At 45.9% G+C, this 25,823-nt stretch overlaps 1 pseudogene across 1 annotated transcript; it reads left to right on the top strand.

The window, feature by feature from the left end:
• The first annotated feature begins 19,273 nt into the window (after window positions 1-19,273).
• Window positions 19,274-19,990, top strand: LOC308655029 (heterogeneous nuclear ribonucleoprotein A1-like; annotated as a pseudogene). Its single transcript has one exon. The product of its transcript is annotated as a heterogeneous nuclear ribonucleoprotein A1-like (transcript).
• Window positions 19,991-25,823: the final 5,833 nt, after the last annotated feature.

Genomic DNA, 25,823 nt, shown 5'->3' with positions numbered 1-25,823 from the left:
CGGGCTGCGGCTGGGCCGAGCCGGCGCGCGCCGGGGGGCGGGGAGAGTGGGTGCGCCCTGGACCGGGCGGGAGCGCGCTGGAACAGTGAGCGGTGCTGGGGGAACGCGCGGCTTTGGGGACCGGCTTAGTATTGGAAAGAGCACTGAACTATTGTTGTGGTCCCTGGGACCAAGAAAGGAGGGTCCTAGACCCGGCTTTAGGGTCCCGACCGGCCTCAGGAGGGGGGCGGAGCTGCATGTGACGTCCCTCGAGAGGCGGCCTGGAGGCGGAGCGAGCGCTGCAAAGCTATTAGGGAACCCGGGAAGTACGACAGGGCACCAGCGCTTGTTGTCACAGTTGCAGTACACTCAACTGGATGGGGAAGACACTGGCTCTGAGTTATTTTTATTGCTGTCCTTGCTTGTGAACTTTCATGTGGTTCAAGGATGCAGCACTGTTAAGGCAGTTGGCCCAAATTCTGTTTTTGAAAATAGGACCTAATGTTTTAATATAGCTTTAGTTTTTGAAAGCGTTTTAAAAATTTCACTTAAAAAAAAAAATACACGACTGCATACAACTCTGGGAACCCAGGAAAGCACAAAAAGGGATACAAAAGATAGCTTTAATAATAAACTAGTATCTTATCATAATTTTAGCTGAACCTTTGATTTCAACTCTGGGAGCAGGTGGAGGGAAAGGACACATCAGCAAAGCAAGCAGACGCTGCCAAAGTCTCTGTTGCCACAAGGAAATACATCTGTTCCACTGCCTGAGGGTTGGACATAGGCAGAGCAGAGATTTGATCACCCTATCTGGAAGACTGGGCAGGATGAGACTGGTTGTTGGCTAGAACTTCCAGCGTCTATGTAGTTAAAGTGGGATCATCCAGCAAATCCCAAGTTTTCAAGGTGCTTTTACTGTGTTTTTCTGTTAAAAAAAAAAAAAAACGAGGAATAAAATGGTATCTATAACAGTGTCCCTATCCTCAAGGACTTCATTATAAAGTAAGAGTAAGAAAACTTACTTTTTTAGGGTCTTAAACTGGGCCTTATAATTAAATTGACATAAGACAAACAAGAGAAAAGCATATAAATTTTATTTAAAAATTTGCATATACCTGGGACCCCACAGGGAAATGAGGACCTGAAAAGTAATTCAGTACTTATATTGTAGGTTGCACAAAGTAATCATTGTGAAAAACAATTAACTATACATGGAAGCCAAAGGAACGTAGGATTAATTCCACAAGGATAGATGATGCAGATTTCTCTTTGCTCGACTTCTTGTCTCTGACCATAGTGCTCTCTTCCTCCTGGCATGGGGGGAGCATCATTCACAAGTGAGTTTTAACTCACTTTCAGAAAGAAAAGGTGAGGCCAAAGAGCCCTTTTGCATTTGTTGTTTTTCAACAGCCTTTGGCTCAAAATAATCTTTATGTCAAAGTGATGTATTTTGGGTTGTCATATTCTGCTATCCTTAATTATCTAGTAAACATAAGATAGTTTTAAGAAATAAATTTTAATAAGACTTATACAGTTAGGCTGGGGATGTGGCTTAAGCGGTAGCGCGCTCGCCTGGCATGCTCAGGGCGCTGGGTTCGATCCTCGGTACCACATAAAAATAAAATAAAGATGTTGTGTCCACCGAAAACTAAAAAATAAATATTAAAAAATTCTCTCTCTCTTTAAAAAAAATTAAAAAAAGACTTATACAATTATATGAGGGTATATGAAATGGCTTGAACCTGGAGTGTCCCCCCAGGCCTGTGTGTCAAGACCTGTGTGTCAAATGCCTGGCCTCCAGCCTTCAGGGCTATTGGGAGTTGGTGGACCCTTTAGGAGGTGGGGTCTGGTGGGAAGAAGTTGGTCACTGGGTGTATGGTTTTGAGGGGATATTGGGCCCCTGGTTGTGTCCTGATTGCCACGAGGTGAATAGATCTCTTCTACTAATTGCTGCTGCCATGGTATTGAAGCCAGATTTAAAGTTAGGTAGTCAGTGTAGTTAGGTAAATCGGGTCTAATATGGAGTGAAATCTAAAATGGAGGCCATGCTGAGAATGACTCAGGGAAAACACAGGACAACTCATGGAATGTTAATGAAGTCCCGAAAAGGCCCTAGGCCAAAGTCCACCTCAAAGAAACAGCCCCCAACAGATTTGGAGATAGCCCATCCCAGAGAAGTGATAAGCCCATCCCAAAAGTCCTTCCTGCCCGTTTGGCCCACCTGTGTCCTAACCCTTCCCTCCTACATTCCATCCCCAAAACTATAAAAAGGGGAAACAACCGCACTTCCACGGATTCCACCTCTTGGGTCCCCTTCTTCCTCCGGGAGAAGTCTTTTCTGCTGTCCTTTAATAAACTTCTAATTTCTACTCTGACCTGGCCTCGGCGTGCTTCTCTGGTGTTATTCTTCAACATCGGGGAAGCAAGGACTCGTCACCGGTCAACAGCGGTATCATATTGGAGGTCCCATACCGAGATTCTACACCGAGGTAAGCGCCTCTCTATGCACCCCATGTGCGTCAACAGCGGTATCAGTATGGCCTAAAATGACAGAGCCAAGTGACCATGGCCTGAAACCTCTGAAACTATGAACCAAAATAAGTCTTTCCTCCTATGGTTATCTCAGGTATTTATTTGTCATGGGGATGGGAAGGAGTTCTTTCTGTGTCTATTTCATTGCTTGACCATATCTTCCAGGAAACTTTCCTGACCTTCCACAACTAGGTTATGTGCCTCCCTGTGCTCCCAAAGGAGCCTGCCTCAAAGTGTAGTCACCTTATTCTCTTTGCCCCACCCTCCCCCCAGGCATCTTGGGGCCTTGGCTTTCATCTTGGGATATTCAGTTCCTAGATTTAGTGTCTGGATTGTGCCTAGTTGCTATGTGAGGTGCTCAGAAGATGTTTGAAAGAATGCATGATCAAGGTCTAGTGAAGGTAGCGTTGGTAATTAAAGGGTTGGTGTCACTTGTGGCTTTCAGATAATAAACATGCACACACACAGCTCCAAATGAGCCAGCAGAATGAGAAGGACATAGATGACTGAGGGCCACAAGATCAGGAAGAGCATGTGGGAAGGTTTAGGCTTGGCTTGGGGCGGAGATGTTAGAACTGCCTAGAATAAAAGGTGGATATAAACAGGATGACGCTAGGTTAAACAGGATCTTGAAAGGCAGGAAGTGAAGTTTATTGTGGATGTGGGAGTCAACAAGGAGCCAGTGATGCTCTTTGTAGAAGCTGGGACAATGTACAATTGATGGACATTTCTGTCCAGGGAAGAGAAAAACCAGTTTGTCTCCATTTACCTGTTGATTTCAGTAGGCCCAACCTATATTATATCCACTATTAGAATTCTTTTTTTTTTAAATTTTTTTAAATTATTAGTTGTTCAAAACATTACAAAGCTCTTGACATATCATATTTCATACATTTGATTCAAGCAGATTATGAACTCCCATTTTTACCCCGTATACATATTGCAGATTCACATCGGTTACACATCCACTTTTTTACATACTGCCATACTAGTGTCTGTTGTATTCTGCTGCCCTTCCTATCCTCTACTATCCCCTCTCCCCTCCCCTCCCCTCCCATCTTCTCTCTCTACCCCATCTACTGTAATTCATTTCTCTCTCTGGTTTTTTTCCCCTTTCCCCTCACTTCCTCTTATGTGTAATTTTGTATAACAATGAGGGTCTCCTTCCATTTCCATGCAATTTCCATTCTCTCTCTCTTTCCCTCCCCCCTCTCGACCCTGTTTAATGGTGATCTTCTTCTCATGCTCTTCCTCCCAATTCTGTTCTTAGTTGCTCTCCTTATATCAAAGATGACATTTGGCATTTGTTTTAGGGATTGTAGAATTCTCTTTTGAACCCAGCATAACAACTATTTGATTCTGTTATGCCAGATTCATGGGACCCCAATAGACCTCCGGGAGCCGAATCCGATGCAAGCACACAAGAGTCTTTATTGCAAGCTGGAGCCTGGACTCACAATCCTTCCGACACAGCCGTCCCAGGGACAAACAACTCAGCAGGGTGGGTATGTGCTTAGGAGTGCTCTGTGGGTTTTTCCAAGGACAAGGGTCACGCCCTCTTCCTTAGGACAGGCCTTGAGGTAGAAGCTGCTGTTATTTATTTATTTTTTGGCAATGATGACCCACTTGCCCTCACTGAGAACAGAGTTCGGTAATGAGAATCTTTATTTATTTTTTAAATGGAGTCACATTAGTTTCTCAATTCCTTCATGAGTGAAATAAAATCTTTGACATGTGTTCATTTTTATTTCTCCATCAGAGTCAGGATTTTAAATTTTTGGAAAGCTTATTTTCTAATAAGCTGGCTGGAGGCATGACTTTCTGATGGAACTTGGTAACTGACTCCATTTGAGAAATGAAAGGTGGAATCAGCTAGATAAAGCCTGTGGTGTGGGAGACATACCCAAGTGCAGTGTTTAGGGTCCTAACCCCTCCTTACTGCTTAGAAGGGAGATGCTGTGAAGGCAAGCTATTTGGGGTGGTTATTACATACTTCAGGAATGGGACATTGAAGGGGAAGCAAGTGGGAAAAAAAATGTCCAGTGGGGGCTTGAGATGAAGATGCAGACTTGCACCAGGGTGAGTTCTACAGCCAACAGATGGGATAGTTTCCCTAAGTGAGCCATCACAAGCAAGATAAGCAAGGGAATGGAAGACACCTAACATCAGGTAATGGAAGAATCCCAGGGAGAGGCAGAGTGGAGAGTCATCAGAGAGGAGAGAAGGGAATTGTCACATCAACATTGATGAATATCAGTCACATCACTTTGCAGACCCCTGGACAGGCTAATGATCCAACGCTGCTTCTAGCAGATATAAAATGTTGACCAGGCTTGGTGGTGCACGCCTGTAATCCTAGCAGCTCAGGAGACTATGGCAGGAGGATTGCAAGTTCAAAGCCAGCCTTAGCAACTAAGTGAGGCTATAAGCAACCTAGTGACACCCTATCTCAAAATTAAAAAATAAAAAGGGCTGGGTATGTGGTTCAGTGGTCAAACACCCTTGTGTTCAATCACTGGTACCAAAATAAACGAATAAATTAGTTAATTAAAAATTAAACGTTGGCATTTATTTACAGAAGGCAGGGAGAAACATTTTCAAGTAGCAAAAATTGTACATATCTCTTTCTTGTGTTCGGATTAAGGGAGTCAGTATATGTATTAACTATGGCATACTCTTAACTTTCCTAAAATCTCCTTTTATTATATTTTTAGATTTATTTATTTATTTTTATTTTTTGCAGTGCTGAGGATTGAACCCAGGGCCTTATGCATGTTAGGCATCTTCTCTGCCACTGAGCTGCACCCCCAGCCCCATCCTTTTACTTTTGCAATCTCTCCCCACCAAATCATAAGTAGAAAATGTTATTCAGTCACAGTTGCCTAGGAAAATATTGTGTGAGCTATACCCCAAAATGAGTCTTCCTATTCCTCTAGCAATGGGAGATTCAGCAAGGCACATCATTACTTAATTAAAAACTATACTTCCTAACTTTTTTCTAGAATGACTAGGTTTCAGGTAATGGGAAGGAGTGGAAGTAAAAGGCGCCTGTGCAGCTTTCAAGGCAAGGTTGTGCTTCATCCATGAGTTCATTTAAAAGTATCTGTTTAACACTTACTAAAAGCCAGGAATGGCTGTGGCCACTCAGGGTACCTCAGTGAATAAGAGGTATCAAGATCCTTGCTTCTGGGGAATCACAATTGGGGGACACACACAAGAACAGCTACACTGTATGGTATGTCAGAAGGTGATAACTGCTGGATAAAAAGAGAGCAAGAAGGGGCTGGGAGCAGTCAGTGGGGGATCTGGGGAGCATGAAACACAGTTGATCTGGGAAAAGAGCTTCCAGGCCTGGGGAACAGCCAGTGCCAAGGCCCGAGGCAGGAGCTTGCCGGTCCACTTGAGGAACAGGGAGGAGGCTGTGCAGCTCCTGGAGGGATGAAAGGGAGCAGGAGAAGTAAAATCATGGATGAATGGAGACCGGGAGGGCTGACCATGTAGGACTCACAGCCACTCCGAGGACTCCACTTTTACTCTGAGTGCAGTTGGAAACTTAGAGGGTTTTGAACCGAGGGGGACACGTGATCTGCCTTGGAAAGTATTACTCAGGCCACTGGGTGGAGAAGAGTCTGTGGAGGACAAGGTGGAAAGGACCAGTTAGGCTACTGTGATGCTCTAGATGAGGGTCAGACTGCGGTGTTCAGAGGGAAGCCGGGAGCCGTATCAGATTCCGGCTGTCTGTTAGGTAAGCTGTTAGGAACCTTCTTCATAGACTGGAAGTTGGGTTTGAGGGATGACTTAAAGACAATTCCACTTTTTGGCCCTCGTGACCATGAGGGGGAAGTTGCCATCAGTGTGGAGAGGACCAGGATGGTGACGACACGCGGGTCTGCAGGGGGAGGTCGGGGTATCCACACCTGGGTATCCATCCTAGGGCCATGTGAAGGAAGCAGCTTGATAAATGAGTCTGGAGTTCAGGAGGAAGTTCTGGGATGGAGATAAAAATTGGGGAATCAATTCCACCATGCGGCCAGCGCAATGGTTTCATTAATGAGGTTCTTGGCAAAAAAGTTAGAAGAGATCAAAATAAAACACACAGACTCAGTTACCTTATTTCTATTGCCAGGTCCGAGTCGGCTCCCCTCTCTGGTTCCCACCTCTAACCGCCCGGCAGGGCAGCAAGGATTACTCAGGGCTAGCAGGAGAGAGAGAGAAAACACGCCTGGGAGTAGCTTTTTATTGGGGAACAAGAGATTCAGGGGAGAATTCCATCCAATGAAGGTTGAGGGGGGACCGCACTCCAAGGTCAGGGTCAGTGATTGGGCCCCCAGGGTCAGTGGTCAGTCACACCCCCCACACGGAAGGGTTCTCTCATCAGGAAAGTTCTGACACAGCCAGAACGCCTCAGACCCTTAACAGGAGTCGCCCAATCACGTGTCAGAATGGCTTCCCACATCATTGTATAAAGATGATCCCTGAAGCCATGAAAGGAAAGAGGGTAGATAGAGTGAAGAGACAAGGCAAAGATCCAAGAATTGAGCTCAAGGGCCTTTCACACCAAGACGCTGGAACAAGGAGGAAGAACAAGCCCAGGATGAAGAAGGAGCAACCAGGGGCTGGAAGAGAACCGAGAGTGCTTTGGAAGAAACCTAAACCTAAAGATTTCCAAAAAATGGGAGTGTGAGTCTTGCTCCTCCTCTGCTCCTCTCTCCCTGGAAGGTAGACATGATGCGGGGAGCCAGAGCCCCAGCATTTTAAACCACAGGACTAAGGAAACGGGTCACCAGTGGGTCTCAGCTTTGTAACATAAATGGGCCAGTGACTAATCTATGAACAGCTGTGTCTTAGCTGTCACTTAAAGAAGCAGACATGTCGCTTATTGGGCCACTATTTTTGATCTTTGGTACAGTAGCTGAACTTGAATTCTAACTAATATACACAGATAACTTTACGCGGTTTTGCTCAAAATATGTTCTTCACTCCTTTGCCATGGTTTCAAGCTAGTAATACATTTCATACTTTGTATGTTTCTTTTTCTCACTTGGGTTTAATTTTTCCTTACCAGACTGAGCAAACTCTTGTGAAACATAGAGAGTTAGAGATTAGATAATAAGGTACATCATGTAGAAGCAGCATTTGTTTTTTTCCCAGGGAGGCTACAGACCAAGAAACTGTCAAACAGGCTGTTTTCAAGGTAGGGAGCTGCTTCTTTATCCTTGCACATTCATATTAAAAAACCACCCCCAGGGCCAAGTCAGCATCATGAGGAGAGTGTGGTTTTCATGTGAGGGTACCATGTATGCGCTTCAGTAGGAAGAAGTCAATTTATATTTCAACAAATATATGAGGATGGAGGTGAGGGAAATTGAGTTAATTGGTACCACATGTCTGATTTGGTCCACAGTAGTGCCCCTTATCCACAGTAAATACATTTCAAGACCCCCAGTATATGTCTGAAACAGTGGGCAGGTTAGCAGCAAACCCTATATATACTGTTTTTTCCCCTATGATAAACTTTACCTATGATAAACTTTACCTATGATAAACTTTGATTTATGAATTAGGCACAGTAAGAGATTAGCAATATTACATAATAAGTAGAATAATTATAACAATATACCATAATAAAAGTCATTTAAAACTTATGAACTGTTTATTTCTGGAAGTTTCTATTTAATATTTTCAGATCTTGGTTAGCTGAAACCATGAAAGTGAAATCATGGATACTATTGTACTCATATTTTAGCATCTCTTCACAGATCCAGTTATGTAATTTTCAGAGGCTGGAGCAAAAACATGAGGCTCTGTGTTTAAAAACTAAGAATTTCAGGTGCTAATAGCAGAGTATTAAACCAAGCACAGAACACTTGTAGGTGCTGGAACCTGTGGAGCTACATGAGTCGCCTGCTCGTGAGGCTGGCCCTGCCCTTATAGTGAAAGGGTAAAGTTTCTAAGCTGCAAAGCCTGAGTTAAAATGTAAAGGACCAGGCATTGTAAACCTGCTTCTAAACTGCAAAGCCTGGGTTAAATTCCTGAGGCAGTTAGGAAAAGGCCCTACTGGCCAATTAGTTGAATTATGGCCTGGGGTCCTGTGCAACTTCTCACGAAAGCGTTCAAGACCCTGTGCAGCTTGTCACGTAGATATTCAGGGTCCAAACCAATGAGTTTAAATGTAACCCCCTCCTCAGGAAAGACCTATCACTCCAGCCAGCCCTGTTCCCGCCAATTAATGCACTAATCAAGTCTAAGAATTATTGTTTGATTTTCCCGCGGTGTAAGGTGATTTGTTAAAGGAAACTGTGATGTATGCAAAGACCCTGTCCCCCCCAAAAGGTGTACTTAAGCATTGTTCCACCCTTGCTCTGGGCTCTGGGCTGCTCTCGCTTCTTGAGTGAGCCTAGAGTCTCAGCGCGCTGAATCAGGGTCCTCAATAAAAATCCCCTTATGCTTTTTGCATGAAGCCAGTCTCTTGTGGTCCCTTACAATAGTATGAATGAGTGTGCTGGGAGGTACCTGTGTGGACAGTTCCTTCACACAGCTCTGGCATTAGGCACTTGGCCATTGATCTCAGCTTTGTAACATTAATGACGCCAGCAGAGGAAGGAGTTTTGCTATGATTTTTCCAGTGCTCCCCAGAGCAAGGCGCATACGGACATGGAAGGTTCTACTGTGTTGGTCAAGACAGAGGCCCTTCCTTAACATCTTTACAACACCTACTGCTCTTTGTAAGTTTTCTCTAAGTTATGAATGTTTTCAACTGCAAGTAGCAGAACGTTTTGATTAACAGTGATGTAAACTAATAGCAGTCTCCATTTCTCACAAGGCAGCAAGTCCAGAGATGGGCTTTGTTCAACCCCAGTTGATTCCTTTGGCTGCTTGTGCAACGCCAGCTGTCCCAGCTCTTGGCTGGCCTGTGCCAAGGAGGTGGCATGGGGGGTGCAGGGATCACAGCCACACCCAAGGCAGCAGGATGGAGGACGTCATGGCTCCCACCCTCATCTGTCTTTGGTGGGAAAAGCAAAAACTTTCTATCAAGCCCCGACCAGCAGACTTCCACCCATTTCTTGTTGGCCAGAACTGGGTCACATGGCTGCACCTTGCTGCGTGGGATGGGTGTCGACCTTTCTTGGCTCCTGTAACAGAAGCAGGCAAGGAGGGAAAGGGATGTGAGTGGATGTCCCATTAACCAAGAGTGGTCTCCAGCACCACCTTCCTGATGACACTTGGTGCTCCTTGAGGACGTGAAACGTGTTGGTGTGTGTGTGTTCATATGTGTATGTATATAATTTTATATTTTGTATCCCTAATACCAAGAACAGGTTGGATCTCAGTTTATGAAATGCAGAACGATTGTTCAAAAATGATTAGTTCTGTTCACTGCATGACAGCCAGTGTTGAGAGACTGGGTTGGTGGGAAGGAAATCATGTTTTGTTATGATCAACTAGCAGGTCAGGAAAATGGCTGGGTTTTCATCCTGGTGACAATTTTCAAAGAATTCAGGTAACTGGAAAGGTTGACATGAGGAGGAAAAGAGGAGAGTGATTAGTTATGGGAGAGTGCTGTGCTAAGTCTGGCCTCTCGCTGTACAGCCGTCTTCAGGGAATGTTTTTCTTTCTCTTCAGTCAGAACATTCTTGCCATTACAAATGACCTTCCTCTCTTCTCCTACGATCCTTTAGATAAACACATTATATTCATGAAAGTTAAATATTATTCTTCTTTTAAGTAGAGAACTGGATTAGCAAGTCCTTGGCCTATATTTTGATGTTATTTGAAAACCACCAGCTCTTCTGGGTTCTGAAAAAAAACTAAAAGACATCTACTGATTCGAGGGTCTGGGACAAATTTTGTTATGTTTCATTTGGGTTTTTGTCCCCTTTTCCTAGAATAGTTGACAATAGTAGTTAATGTCTCAGCCATTTAAAGAATGGTTTGTTTTGTGCTCTTTTAAAAGAAGTTACAATGTTGGGGAAAGTGAATCGTCCCTTTACAATGGACAATTTCACAAAGTAAAGCTAATCTGAAACAGGGTGGCAGTCTTTGCGGCTGTTACAACAGCAGGAGAGTCTGTCCAAGGTAGTTGGAGGGGACAGCAGCTTGCAGATGCCACCCCTTGTTGGTTCAGTAGGGATGGAGTTTTCTGAAAGGGTGGTTTGAGGATCAGAGGGAAGACTTGAGGCAGAGTGTCCAGCAACTGGCTAGAGGGCTTCAGGACTGATCTGATGGGAGCCTTGCTCTCCTCCACTCCGGCTTCCTTTGCCCCAGCATTTCCGCCCTACAAATTCCGTGTCAAGGCCACTGCCACCTCTGAATAACAGGAGCCTCTGCTTTTACCCCACTAGGAGCTCTGGTCCCACAAGAATCTCCCTCCTCAGATTGCTCTCCCCTAATCAAAATCTCCCCAAGGATCCATGGAGCCTTGGGCTGGGCAACCCACTGAGAAATGAGTCTTCAGTTTTCTCCCAGGGCTCTGGGGCTCCCAAGTTGGAACATCTCCTAAACGTAAGACAGTGTGCAAGAGGTGCTGGGAAGCTGTCACATCTGAAAGAGGACCACAGTCTTTTATTTCCTGATGAGGAATTTGATGGCCACACATAGGCAACAAATGGGAAGGCTGCTGAAAAACAGCCAGAGGGGTAAATGGTTCATTTAATGGTTAGAAATTATTTTGAAATATGTTGTTTCATACATCAGAAGAATAATTATCATGTGTATGCTACTTCTAAAGCATATTAGTAAATCAGATACCCGTGAAACCACTACTTAAACCCAGACTAGAAATTACCATTACCATTGAAGTCACCAATCATTGCTTTCTCATCATGTTTCTGAGCTTTATTAAAGGGCATTTATACTGGATATAGTTTTTCAGTGACATTCTTCCTTTAGTATTTTATTCCTAAGATTCATCCATGTTATTCCACGCAGGTTTAGGTGGATCATTTTCACCGATGTGTGATACTCCGTTGTATGTAGTTTTGTGTGGCTCCATTTTCTGTCAATGGACATTTGGATGGCTTCTACTTTTAATTCCAAATAACTGAATAGACAGGATAGTCAGATAGTAAAACATAGGCAGGCAGTTAAGGCAATGGGCATCCCAAAAGGCTTCTCTCAGTAGGACAGGAAGTACAGGTTGCTCCACTGAAGCAGATTGCCCTGCAGACACATTCCAAACATTTCCGCCTACTCCTTTGTCCCAGAGAGGTGGGAAAAGAGACAATGGGGTGGACCTGAGCAATGGCTACAGAAAATTCAAACACAACAACTAAAAGGGCAAATCAATCAGGATGTTGCAGGCCAGACCAATGGCCTTAGCATGTCCCAATACCTGATTAGCATAAATATCAAACCATGTCCCCAAGAGCAGCCACAGAAACCTCTAGACTAGTATTAAGTGACAGCCTGCTCTCATGGCCCCTCTTGCTTGGTGAGAGCTCTGTTTCTTGACTCCTTGCCCAAATAAATATTACTTTCACACTCACTCTCTGCTCTCCATGGATTTCATTCTTGGAGTACGAGATACAGGAACCTAGGAAGGAAATGCTGGTGGAGCTGCCGGTGGTAGCACTAGCAGCCCTGGCCTGCCGAGGAAATCAGAGGGAGCAGAAAATCCAATGACATGGCCAAAAATTAATAAATAAATTAATTCAACATGTGTCCTGATTCACAAGTTCAAAAATACTTGTAGAAGGAAAAGAGTCAATTGCTGGGAGGTAGGGTGTAGGTCCTTGACTTTATGAGACAGTACCGAGAATGCTTTACCTGCCCTGTGTAGGCATTCCCATTTTACCACATTTGTGTCATTCCTTGACTTTGTTAGACTTTATCTTTCCAATCTAGTGGATGTGAAGTGGTATTCCATTGTGAAAAACCAGCCTCTACCTCAGAACAAAGCCTGTCCAAGGAAGGGACATGACCTTTGTCCTTGGAAAGACCCACAGAGCACTCCTAGGCACATTCCCACCCCGCTAAGTGGTTTATCTACAAATAACAGGAGAGATCTGCTGGGCCAGGTGTCCCTGACTCAGTCAGGCTAGGTGGAGACCCATAGCAGCCCCCTAGCAGCCACCAATCAGCATGAGACAGGGAAATACCTGGGATGCCAGATGACCCTCCCAGTAGTTTATGGTGTTGAGAAACCATGTAGTTCAGCATGAACACCCCTCTTGGCTTAAACCAATCAGTTCAAATGAATCCTCCTCTTGTAGTAACCAATCACCCCTACCCAACTTGTTCCTGCCGGTGAATGTGCTAATCATGTTTCAGAGTGATTTGATTTTCCCGTGGTGTGTGATGATTTGCTAAGAGATGCTATGATGTATGTGGGGGTCCCTGCTTTCTCCAAAGAATGTATAAAACTGCTGCAAACCTGGGCTCGGGGCCTCTTAGCATCACCAGTTGCTGTGTGCGCACTTGGAGGATGGAGCTAGCTCGCAATAAACACCTCTTTGCTGTTTACCTCGATCTTGGTCTCTGGTGGTCTTTTGGGGGTCCTGAATTCGAACATAACAATTGCAATTTTAGCTAGTGAGGCTGTGCATCTTCTCGTAGATTATTCATAATATCTATTTATTCTTTGGTAATGTCTGCTAGCTAATGCCTTTTACCTACTCATCTTTTGGTATTTCGATGGTTAATTGTATGTGTCAACTTGACTGGACTAAGGTATACCCAGATAGCTCATGAAACCTTATTTTGAAAGGGTAAAGTTTCTAAGCTGCAAGGCCTGAGTTAAAATGTAAAGGACCAGGCATTGTAAACCTGCTTCTAAACTGCAAAGCCTGGGTTAAATTCCTGAGGCAGTTAAGACAATGCCGTACTGGCCATTTGGTTGTTTAATAACTTAGGACCCTGTGTAACCCGGCTCGTAGGCTTTCAAGGCCCAAACCAATCAGTTTGAATGTGTACCCCGCTTAGGAGTGACCAATCACCCCCACCCGCCCTGTTCCCGCCAATGAATGTACTAATCAAGTCTAAGAATTATTGTTTGATTTTCCCGCGGTGTATGGTGATTTGTTAAAGGAAACTATGGTGTGTGTAAAGTCCCCGCCCTCCCCAAAAAGTGTACTTAAGCACTGCTCAACCCCTGCCCGGGGCTCTGGGCTGCTCTCCCTTCTTGAGTGTGCATGGAGCCCCAGTATGCTGGAACAATAAATACCCTTCTGCCAATTGCATGAGTGGTCTCTTTCTCCGACGCTTCGCCGGACCCTTACAATTTCTGAGTGTGACTGTGAAGATATGTCTGGAAGAGGTTAGCAGTTGAATCAGTGGACTGAGTAAAGAAGATTAGACTAGGCCAGCTTTCCTGTGTCTCCGGCTTGCAGTAGACAGACTCTGTGACTTCTCAGTCCCTATAGTCTCATGAGCTAATTTCTCATAATGAATTTCCTTATTTTTTTCTGTAGATCTGTATCTATCCTGTTGGTTTGGTTTTTCTAAAGAATCATGAGTAATACAAGTAATTTATCTCTTAAAATTGGTTTATAGTTTCTTACATATGCTAAATACATTTGGCACTCTAGTATATTTATATATAACATACTTCCAGTTTGTGGCATGTGCGTACATGCATGCATGTGTGTGTGTGTGTGTGTGTGTGTGTGTGTGTGTGTCTATCTGTATGTTTGTGTGTTAAAAAAGTGCATTTTAATACAGTTCAGTACATTATATATATACATATATATATATATATATACATACATATATATATATTTACTATTATATAGTCTTTTGTGCATTGTTTAAGAAATTCTTAAACAGAGTCTTAAACACATTAGAGACTATCTTCTCTAGTAGAAAGAAGATTAAGGCAGGTACTGCCACTCCACAAAGTTGTCAGAAGCTCAGACTTCTCTATTTCTGTTCTAGCATATGTAGTGTTGAGCAGGGGGCATCTGCAGCCTATCACCAGAAGCAGAAGTTCAAGCACTTCTGCCAGCTGCATCTTGGAGTTAGATTTGCCAAGGAAAACCCCCTGCAGCCACTGGTCAATTGGCTTCCAGGTACCCTCCTCCTGCTATAGCAGAATGACCTTATCTAATCTCCTCCCCAGGCCCTGAGTCTGAAACACTGAGAGCAGAATCATGCCTGAGGGCTACTGATGCATATGCTTAACTAGGACAAAGCACACCCTGAGCCTGCACCCAAGGCCAAACTGGGCCCAGGGTGTGGCTCTTTTATCTCTTGATTAGAAAGTGTTCCAGGCCCAAGGCCCATTCCTATGTGGTCCCTGAGAGCCAAAAGGCTTCACACACTTTCCCAACAGCCCACCCCAACCTCACCTTGCTGCTGAAACAGCAGATGGAACCTACCCAGTCTGGCAGGACCATAGCCCACCCAGAACTTGCAGGCAGCACGGGGCCTAATGGAGGCCCTGGAGCCACCCCTCTGGATGTGGCTTTATCCAAGAATCTCTCAGTCATTTAGAGACAGCACTTCATCAGGATTACTAGGAAGACCAGATCCAGGGGAATGGTCAGTCCTGCTTGGAGGGTAATCTTCCTCCAGGAACCCTAACTACCAGAGTTGAGCCAGCTAAAGAGATAAAGAGTGAATCAGGTCAGGGGAAGTGCAGGTGGACAGCTGACCACCATCCTGTTGGAGCTGGAGCTCCTACAGGCTGAATTGATGTATACACAGTCAGAGGTGTTGACAGTGGCACAGAGACTGCTCCTACTGCCAGCAGGTGATCAAGGACAACTGAGAGATCCACCACCACGAGGCTGGAGAGCTACTGAGTCCTCTTCATCCTGAATACCTGGGGCAGTAACAGGAGGGATCTCTGCATAGTCAAGGTCAAGTTGTGCGCCATTTTTTCCCCCATGTCATGTGCACCTACACTGGGTGGGAGGACAGCATAGACTGTCAGAGTAGAGCCAGAGTTCAGCTCTCCCCACCCTGGCAGGGTGCCTCAGGCACCCCTGTGATGTGTCAGAGTGAGTGGCCTTTCCAATTTAGAGTGTGGTCCCTGAGAGTCAAACACCCGAGGACCCAAGAATCCCAAACAGCACGCCCCACCTGAGGGCGACAGGCACTCTGCAGGCCAGTACTCCCCACAAAGGTCACTCTGGTCGGAGAGAGTTGCTAGGAGTCTGAATGTACCAAGCTTGTGTCTGTTCTAACCGCGAGTTAGGAAACAGCCACATCCATGTCAGTGTTGGGAGTCCATCTCTGATTTTATGTCTATTTTTAAGAGTTTTATGTCTGTTTTCAAGGTAAGCCTCTTGCATGGACTATTAGGCATCCTGTGTATATGCACCCATACTGAGGGGCTCACCCTTCCATCAGAATTGTCAGTGGCTGTTAGGATCCTGCCAGATGACTGGCCCCTTGAGGACTTCCTGGGTCTGGGGCCTATGCTCTGAATACAGCATGCTTTAACTCTCTCACTGCCAGGTGGCTGTGCTCACCCCACCCCCACCGTTCTCAATCCAGGCACCACTGGGTGTTTTGAAGGAACAAGAGGAGAGATTAGATGCCTGTACCTCCTGTGGCCAGAGGTGTTCTGTCTTTATCTTGGGGTGCCAGCTGCCCAGGTACCACAACCCAGGCTGTCCAGGTCTCCTCAGGATACCCATTGCCCTTGTTGTTTGGCTCTGACCTTTTGACCTCACTCAGCCAGTCCAGGAAGGGAGGTTGCATCCTGTACAACCTTGATGTGTCCGATAACATTGTCCACACAAATGGGATAACCAGATGCCCCAGGGCCATTAAAGGTGCTCCTTGTGTTATGCTCAAATTCGGGACCCCAAAAGACCACCAGAGACCAAGATGGAGGTAAACAGCAAAGAGGTGTTTATTGCGAGCTAGCTCAGTCCTCCACGCACACAGCAACTGGTGACGCTGAGAGGCCCCCGAGCCCAGGGTTTGCAGCAGTTTTATACACTCTTTGGAGAAGGCAGGGACCCCCACATACATCATAGCATCTCTTAGCAAATCATCACACATCGAGGGAAAATCAAATAACAACTCTAAAACGTGATTAGCACATTCACTGACGGGAACAAGTTGGGTAGGGGTGATTGGTTACTACAAGAGGAGGATTCATTTGAACTGATTGGTTTAAGCCAAGAGGGGTGTTCATGCTGAACTACATGGTTTCTCAACACCATAAACTACTGGGAGGTCACCTGGCATCCCAGGTATTTCCCTGTCTCATGCTGATTGGTGGCTGCTAGGGGGCTGCTATGGGTCTCCACCTAGCCTGACTGAGTCAGGGACACCTGGCCCAGCAGATCTCTCCTGTTATTTGTAGATAAACCACTTAGCGGGGTGGGAATGTGCCTAGGAGTGCTCTGTGGGTCTTTCCAAGGACAAAGGTCATGTCCCTTCCTTGGACAGGCTTTGCTCTGAGATAGAGGCTGGTTTTTCACTTGGTCTGGTTCCTCACTCCCATAAAACCCCATTAAAGGAGGCGCTCAGGGTAAACATGGCCTCCAGATTAGGGTTGGGGACCCTGTCTAGGGTACTGTGGTGGCCTGAACCACAGGCCTCCCCCAGGCTGTGTTCTAATGGGAAAGAAGAAAATGGATGGTTGGTTACCTGAGACTGGGATGTAGCAGGTGCAGCCTAGGAGGTGGCTGCCAGCACACCTCATCCCACCCGCCTCAGCATGTCCCCCTAGGTGCTGTGGTGCCACATTTCCCTTTGCTGGGATCAGTGCTGAATGTCCAGTGGCCCCCGTGTCATGTGGGTTGGACACCCACCTTTCAGTGTCTCTGCTGGCCTGCTCCTGACAGGGTATGGAACGTCCAGCATACTCCGGGAAAGTGCCCCCGCTGTCATGCTACTTGGGCAGTGAAGACCTCCAAGGTCAGAGTACAGTCTCCTGAGACATCTAAAATCATGACATAGGTCCTGTCCAAGGGTGGCTCTGATAGTTCCCACGTCCATGACGGGCTGGAATGGCAATGCTCTAGCCCGAGGAGGGGAAATGGCAGAGAGGCACCACTGATAAACCCCCTTGCTGGGGTCAGGGGCCCAGTGTGGTCCATCTGCCAGACTGAGAGTGTCCTCGTATTGTGACTCAGGGTTCCTCTGGGGATAATTTGGGTCCATGGGCAAATATAGCATGGTTGCACAGCACCCTATGTCTTGACATCTTCCAGGATCACCCCACAGCCCATGGTCCCTGGTCACATCTGAAGTAGACGTCCTTGTCTGGTCCACTGGTGTGTCAAGTGAGTGACTGTTGATCCTCATGGGCACAAGCCTGCTTGGCATGAGAGTTCTGTTCATGTTCTATTTCAGAGTTTCCTTTTTTGTGAACACCCAGGTGGGTGACATATATTCGTCCTTCCCAGGCAGTGAGCTTCTCCTGTAGTCTTTGTCCCAACATTGGGGGTCCAGTCATTCCTTTGCCATTCTCCTGACCAGATGGTGGGGACTTTGGGCCATGAATTGGCAGGATGTAGCAAGGCATGGTGGGAGGAGTGGCCAGGGTGGCCTTCATCATGCCCGCAATTTGTCCCATTGGATGGGTTGTTCATATCCAGTCTCCATCAAAAGATAGGTACCTGCTGGCCAGAGGGTAGCCATAGTCCAGGGGACCTGTCTGCTTTCAGTTTCACAGAACCATCCATAAACCTGGCCATACTGTCAGCAGGCACATCTTTGATTCTCAAACCCCGGATAGTCACCAAAGGAATAAAGCATCCTCTGTGAGTCTCTTGGTCCCTTCTGATAAGGTAACTATTTGTCTATGGAGCCTGCTGGTTCCTGAGGTCCTGACCAGGCCTCATCTTAGATGGACCATTTATTTCCACTTGAAGATCAAGCTCTCTTAAACCTGTCTGATTTTTCTGGTAAGTTTCATAAGTACCAGAATGAGGTTGGGCAGGTTAGTTCACAGCATTCTATGTGGTGCTCTGGATAGAAGATGCCCTGTCTCTACCAGTTCCTGATGGTGGGCAGGAGTCATTATTAAAAAGGGGCATCTCTGGCAACGTACGTGTTCCAAACCCAACGTCAGTGCACGTCAGTGGCAGATTCCATGAGCCTCAGACTCCAATAAGCTGCAAGGGACTTTCAGACCCTTGCAGTTCCATTGGGTTTGCAGGGTTCAAATGTCCCCAAGACAGTTTCTGAGCCGTGGCTTGCTGCTTGGCTTCCCAGGTGGCTGCTACAGAGGACCTTGCAAACCTGCCTCATCCTTAACTGTGCCATTCAGCCCGAGTCATTTGGGTCTACAACCTTGCACTTTCAAACAGATGTGCTGCCAACCAGGCACACAACACTGTTTTCCATATTTTTTCCTGAACCTTTGTGTTTCATTGTCAGAAAAAAAAAAAATCCAGCAGTTTTGTTTTTCAGCTGCGCCACTGACGGTTGCCATGGAGTGAAAAAAGAGCTTATTTGAGGTCTGAAAGGGACATGGACCCGGTGATCGTCCCTGCACACCTCCCTGCCATTGTCAGGGAGCCCTGGGACACCATGGACATCTCAGGCCTATCCTCAGAATAGCCAGAGGGAGGCCAGCATCTCAGACAGGCCGTTGTCCCCTCCTCAGGGGAAGAGTCAGTACCAACCTGGGGCAACAGGACGGACAGCACTTTTTACCACGATGCCATGGTATGTGTCCTTGGAGACCTGTCCGCCACACCAAACTGTCCAGCAAGCAGCACGTGTCTGAGCTCTTCTGCCCACTGAGCCTTGCCATGGGAGTCACCAGGGATGGATGACCAGGCAGCAGGGCCCTGGGAGGAACAGCACTTTGTTCCTAGAGAGGAGGCAGCAAGATGGACTGCACTGTGTGGGAATGAGAGACCCAAACACCAAGCGCTCCAGGGGCTTTGGGCCTGTCACTTATGTCACTGTGGGGAAGTGGATGAGCCATGAATGCCAGACCACACAAGGTGGATGGAAGAGATGTGGAGCCAAAGAGCTGTCTCCAGAGAGGATTCCCAAAGACCAGGGGCCCGCTTAACTGTTAAAAAGATCTTTGCTGGTGGCATTAAAGAAGTCACTGAAGAACATCACCTACGAGCACGAAAAAATTGAAGTTACCGAAATCATGACTGACCGAGGCAGCAGAAAGAAGAGGGGCTTTGCTTCTGTAACTTTTGACGCCCAAGACTCTGTGGATAAGATTGTCATTCAGAGATACCACAGTGTGAACGGCCACAGCTGTGGAGTGAGGAGAGCCCTGTCAAAGCAGGAGATGGCTAGTGATCCATCTAGCCAAAGGGCGAAGCAGTTCTGGAAACTTTGGTGGTGGTCATGAAGGTGGTCTTAGTGAAAATGACAATTTTGGTCGTGGAGGGAACTTCAGTGGTCGAGATGGCTTTGGTGGCAGCAGGGAGGATACAATGGCTTTGGTAATGACAAAAGCAATTTTGGAGGTGGTGGAAACTACAATGGTTTTGGCAACTACAACAATCAGACATCAAATTTTAGACCCATGAAGGGCGGAAACTTTGGAGTCAGAAGCTCTGGACCTGAAGGTGGTGGAGATCAATACTCAGCCAAACCATGAAACCAGCCGCAGTAGCTATAGCATGGCCGAAGGTTTTAACTAAACTGCCAGGAAACAAAGCTTAGCAGGAGAGGAGAGCCAGGAAGCTGCAGGTTTCAACACATTTGTGAACTCAGCCACCCACAGGGGTGGCAGGGTTGAGCTGCTACAGAGTCGTGGTTTAGACAATGCACAGAGTATGGGCAAAAAGCCTTGAGGCCTGTATCTGTGACTAATTGAATAACAGTTTATTTTAGTTTCTGTTCTGTGGAAAGCATGATGCATTCCAGCAAAGGGTTTTAGGGTAGACCTTTTCTTTTGCACCCATGCTGTTGATTGCTAAACGTAATAGTCTTGAAAGGGTAAAGTTTCTAAGCTGGAAAGCTTGAATTAAAATGTAAAAGATTAGGTATTATTAAGTTCCTGTTACACCCAGATTCCTGAGATAGTTAAGACAACACCCTACTGGCCATTCAGCCTAGGGCCCTGTGCAGTTTGTCACAGGGCCCGAACCAATCAGTTTGAATGTGTACCCAGTTTAGAAGTGACCAATCACCCCTGCCCAGCCTGTTCCCGCCAATGAATGGACTAATCATGTATCAGAGTTGTTGTTCAATTTTCCCGCGCCTCATGATGATTTGTTCTGATGTATGCAAAGCCCCCCACCCTCTCCAAAAAGTGTACTTAAGCTCTGCTTGACCTCTGCTCTGGGCTCTGGGCTGCTCTCCCTTCTTGAGTAAGCACGGAGCCCCAGTGCGCTGGAACGGATCCCTAATAAATCCCCCTTGCCATTGCATGGAGCTAGTCTCGTGTGGTCTCTCCTTCTCCGACATTTCGCCAGACCCTTACAGTCTGATCGTGGTGCTGAATAAATGTGTCTTTTAAAAGTAAATAAATAAAATTAACAAAGAAAGGGAGATTGTATACTTAAACACCAAGCAATTTCTGCCCAGAGTAATTACTACTCATCTTTCAGGTCCCTGCCCAGATTTAATTTCCCAGAGAAATTTTATTTCCCGATGCTCCTAGATCAGGTCCTCTTTGCCAATGATTTTTAACACCTTACATTTGTCTCTTACTGTAAGGGTTCGGCGGAGCATCGGAGAAAGAGACCACACAAGAGATTGGCTTCATGCAATTGGCAAGAGGGAGTTTATTGAACCAGCATGCTGGGGCTCAAGGCTCACTCAGGAAGGGAGAGCAGCCCAGAGCCCAGAGCAGAGGTCAAGCAGAGCTTAAGTACACTTTTTGGAGAGGGCGGGGGGCTTTGCATACATCAGAACAAATCATCATGAGGCGCAGGAAAATTGAACAACAACTCTGAGACATGATTAGTACATTCATTGGCGGGAACAGTCTGGGCAGGGGTGATTGGTCACTCCTAAGCGGGGTACACATTTAAACTGATTGGTTTTGTGGCCTGGATGCTTACGTGCCGAGCTACTTGGAGCCCTTAGCTATTAAACAACCAGGGAATCAATGGAAATATTTACTGGGCAGTTCCAGTATTGTCCTAACAGCTACAGAGATTACAGGTTCTGGGGGTAGCAGAGGAATTTTAACAATACCTAGTCTTTTACTTTTTAGCCCAGGCCTTGCAATTTAGAAACTTTACAATGCCCGGTCTCTTACACTTTAACTCAGACTTTTGCAGCTTAGAATCAGCTTATAAATTTTACCTTTACATTACAAGGCTTATTACCATGGCATTTAAATTATTCTTAGGGTTCTTCTGACATTCTATGGACCAAGAGGACATGATTGTATTTCCAGTTCCTGTTACATTTACTGATGTTGGGAAAACATATAACAGCAGCAGCCCCCCAGAGAAAAAAACCCCAACATGGTGCCTAATGACCCTTTTCTCCTCTTTTTTTTTCTTTCACTGGCGCGAAACGTTCCCGCCGGCACCAATGTTCAAATCCTGCGGGTGGGAAACCTTAGCCCCAATAAGAATTAACTTCTTGGGCTCCAGAACTGACATATGGAAGAGCTTGCCAATAAACGGGCGACCTGTTATCTACCTCAGCCCTGTGACCTCTCCTTAGACCTATATAAACACACAGCCTTTGGTAATAAAGCGGAACCTCTCCTGAGACCTGTGTTGTGTGGTGTCTCTCATTCAAAGTGCGGTGCAGCGTCTTACAACTGATACAGAGTATGTGCTCAAAAAATTTTTGTTGAATGTATCAAAAGACAAATTCACAGCAAATTTAACTTAATGTTGTATATTTCTAAAAAAAAAAATTTTTTTTTGGCATACTAGGGATTGAACCCAGGGGTACTTTACCACTAAGTTACATCCCCAGTCCTTTATTTTTTATTTTTATATTTTACTTTGAGACAGATTCTCAGTTGCTGAGGGTCTTGCTAAATTGCTGAGGCTGGCCTTGAACTTGTCATCCTCCTGCCTCAGCCTCCTCAATTGTAAAGGTAAAATTTCTAAGCTGATTCTAAGCTGCAAAAGCCTGAATTAAAATGTAAAAGACTGGGCATTGTAAAGCTTCTAAATTGCAAAGCTTGAACTAAAATGTAAAAGACTAGGTATTGTTAAGTTCCTCTGCTACACCCAGAACCTGAAATTCCTGAGATAGTTAAAACAACGCCCTACTGGCCATTTAGCCTAGGGCCCTGTGCAGTTTGTCACAGGGCCCGAACCAATCAGTTTGAATGTGTACCTCGCTTAGAAGTGACCAATCACCCCCGCCCAACCTGTTCCCGCCAATGAATGTGCTAATCACGTCTCAGAGTTGTTGTTCAATTTTCCCGCGCCTCATGATGATTTGTTCTTATGTATGCAAAGCCCCCCCCCCCAAAAAAAAAAGTGTACTTAAGCTCTGCTTGACCTCTGCTCTGGGCTCTGGGCCGCTCTCCCTTCCTGAGTGAGCCTTGAGCCTCAGCGCGCTGAATTAGGATCCTCTTCAATAAACTCCCTCCTGCTCATTGCATGAAGCTGGTCTCTTGTGGTCTCTTTCTCCAACGATTCGCCGCCGGACCCTTACACAATCACTGGGGTTACAGGTGTGCTCTGCCATGTCCCACTTAAAGATCTTTTTTTTTTTTAATGATTTTTTAAAATAGAGAATTTATTTATTTATTTTTTAGTTTTTCGGCGGACACAACATCTTTGTTTGTATGTGGTGCTGAGGATCGAACCCAGGCCGCATGCATGCCAGGCGAGCGCGCTACCGCTTGAGCCACATCCCCAGCCCCACCACTTAAAGATCTTAATGGGTTCTTATTTGTAATTCTAGAATTGGACAAAGCCTCATTCTGTAATATAGTATGAGTTTTCCAATGAGATGAACAAAGGAAGTTGATTTTGTAGACAGCAAAGGACTGAGGAGAGCAGAAACAGGAATAGTTTGGTTGTTTCAAAGTTACTTTGTAAAGGTTAAAGGGGAGGGGACTTGCTTATCATGCTGGCTAAAATGGGCCTGCTTGGGCTGGGGATGTGGCTCAAGCAGTAGCACGCTCGCCTGGCATGCGTGCGGCCCGGGTTCGATCCTCAGCACCACATACAAAGATGTTGTGTCCGCCAAATACTAAAAAATAAATATTAAAAAAAAAAAAAATAAATAAATAAAATGGGCCTGCTGGAGGATTTGGCTATTTTCTCTCTCTATCCTGATTTCTTGGAAGTGGCTTGGGGAGGAGGAACATGAGGCTAAAGGGCTATGTTTAAGTTGGTGACAGTTGAACCGAGAAGCATGGCATGCTCTGTTCTTGAGATAATGGCAGGAGGACCTCCTCCCACCACACTGTGGTTCAGGACAACAGGAGAAATCCAACCAGTGTGGGGCAGATCTGATGACAACTGCTTGCTGGAAAGTAACCAAGACCCTTATTTAAATGCATTTACATGTTAAAAGGCACCGCCCAGTGAGGAGATCTAAAGCATTTTTGATTGTGTGCAAACTGGCACAGGCAGGATGTAGTTTATGAGTATGTTAATCTGTGCTGCTCGCCCCTTGGTGTCCTTGCCATTCTGCCCATGGGGTAGCCACCTTGCTGGGTGAATCAATGCAGTAAATAATTCTCCTTAGCCCTCTCTTTTTGAGAGAGAGAGATAGAGAGAGAATTTTTTTTAATATTTTTTATTTTTTAATTTTTGGCAGACACAACATCTTTGTTTGTATGTGGTGCTGAGGATCGAACCCAGGCCGCACGCACGCCAGGTGAGCGCGCTACTGCTTGAGCCACATCCCCAGCCCCTTAGCCCTCTCTTTGTTAGTCATGTTTGATTTCTATCCTTTATGAGCTAAAGGACCCACTGAGCTCGTGACAGAACTTTTGTATAAGTGACCCCTCTTTGGCTTGGTCTGTTGGGACTAGTGTAGGAGCTTAGTCCAAATCAGTGACTTCCCATAAATGTTATTTAACAAATGAATGAATGTGCATATCACAGAAAGGGTAGAGGCCCGTCCAGTGGCACATACCTAGGATCCCAGCTCCCCAGGAGGGTGAGAAGCAGGAAGATTCCAAGTTCAAGTCAACCTGGGCAACTTAGCGAGAACCTGCAAAAAATAAAATTTTGAAAAAGAGGCTGGCCAGGTGTGGTGAAGCACACCTGTAATCCCAGCAGCCCAGGAGGCTGAGACAGGAGAATCGTGAGTTCAAAACCAGCCTCAGCAATGGTGAGGCGCTAAGCAACTCAGTGAGACCCTGTCTCTAAATAAAATACAAAATAGGGCTGGGGATGTGGCTCGGTGATCAAGTGCCCCTGAGTTCAACCCCCAGTATCACCCTGCTCCGCAAAAAAAAAAAAAAAAATGGCTGGGAAGTAGTTCAGTGGTAGAGCACTTGCCTAGCATGTGTGAGGACCTGAGTTTGATCCCCAGACCATACACACAAACACAGAAGTAGACCATTTTCCTGGACTTTTTCCTGCCAGGAAGAAGCCAGAAACCAACATCTTGGGCTTTTCCATCATTCTGCCAAGTGGAGTGTAGATATAATGAATGGAACTTCCATAGCTACACCTTAGGGGTGAGAGAGCAGCTCCATAGATGTGCCAGAGAGTCCTAGACATCAACCTCTACACTTCTTTAATATGGGAGTATGAGTCCTGGTGAAAAACCAGCCTCTACCTCAGAGCAAAGCCTGTCCAAGGAAGGGACATGGCCTTTGCCCTTGGAAAGACCCACAGAGCACCCCTAGGCACATTCCCACCCTGCTAAGTTGTTTATCTACAAATAACAGGAGAGATCTGCTGCACCAGGTGTCCCTGACTCAGTCAGGCTAGGTGAAGACCCATAGCAACCCCCTAGCAGCCACCAATCAGCATGAGACAGGGAAATACCTGGGATGCCAGATGACCCTCCCAGTAGTTTATGGTGTTGGGAAACCATGTAGTTCAGCATGAACACCCCTCTTGGCTTAAACCAATCAGTTCAAATGAATCCCCCTTTTGTAGTAACCAATCATCCCTACCCAACTTGTTCCCGTCAGTGAATGTGCTAATCATGTTTTAGAGTTGTTATTTGATTTTCCCGCGGTGTGTGATGATTTGCTAAGAGATGCTATGATGTACGTGGGGGTCCCTGCCTTCTCCAAAGAATGTATAAAACTGCTGCAAACCCTGGGCTTGGGGCCTCTCAGAGTCACCAGTTGCTGTGAGCGTGGAGGACCGAGCTAGCTCGCAATAAACACCTCTTTGCTGTTTACATCGATCTTGGGTCTCTGGTGGTCTTTGGGGGTCCCGAATTCGAGCATAACACCGGTACATTTCAGTTACTATCGCATGCTGTCAAATCTAATCTTCGTTTTTCCTTTCTTTTTCTTTTTTTTTTTTTTTATACTTGGGATTGAACCCAGGGAAAATTTACCATTGAGCTCTATCTCAAGCCCTGTT

This window comes from Spermophilus citellus (assembly GCF_964194105.1).
Source record: "Spermophilus citellus genome assembly, chromosome: 8".
NCBI classification, from domain to species: domain Eukaryota; kingdom Metazoa; phylum Chordata; class Mammalia; order Rodentia; family Sciuridae; genus Spermophilus; species Spermophilus citellus.
The sequence above is the reverse complement of the archived record's forward strand: the minus strand, read 5'-3'. Positions and strand labels throughout refer to the sequence as shown.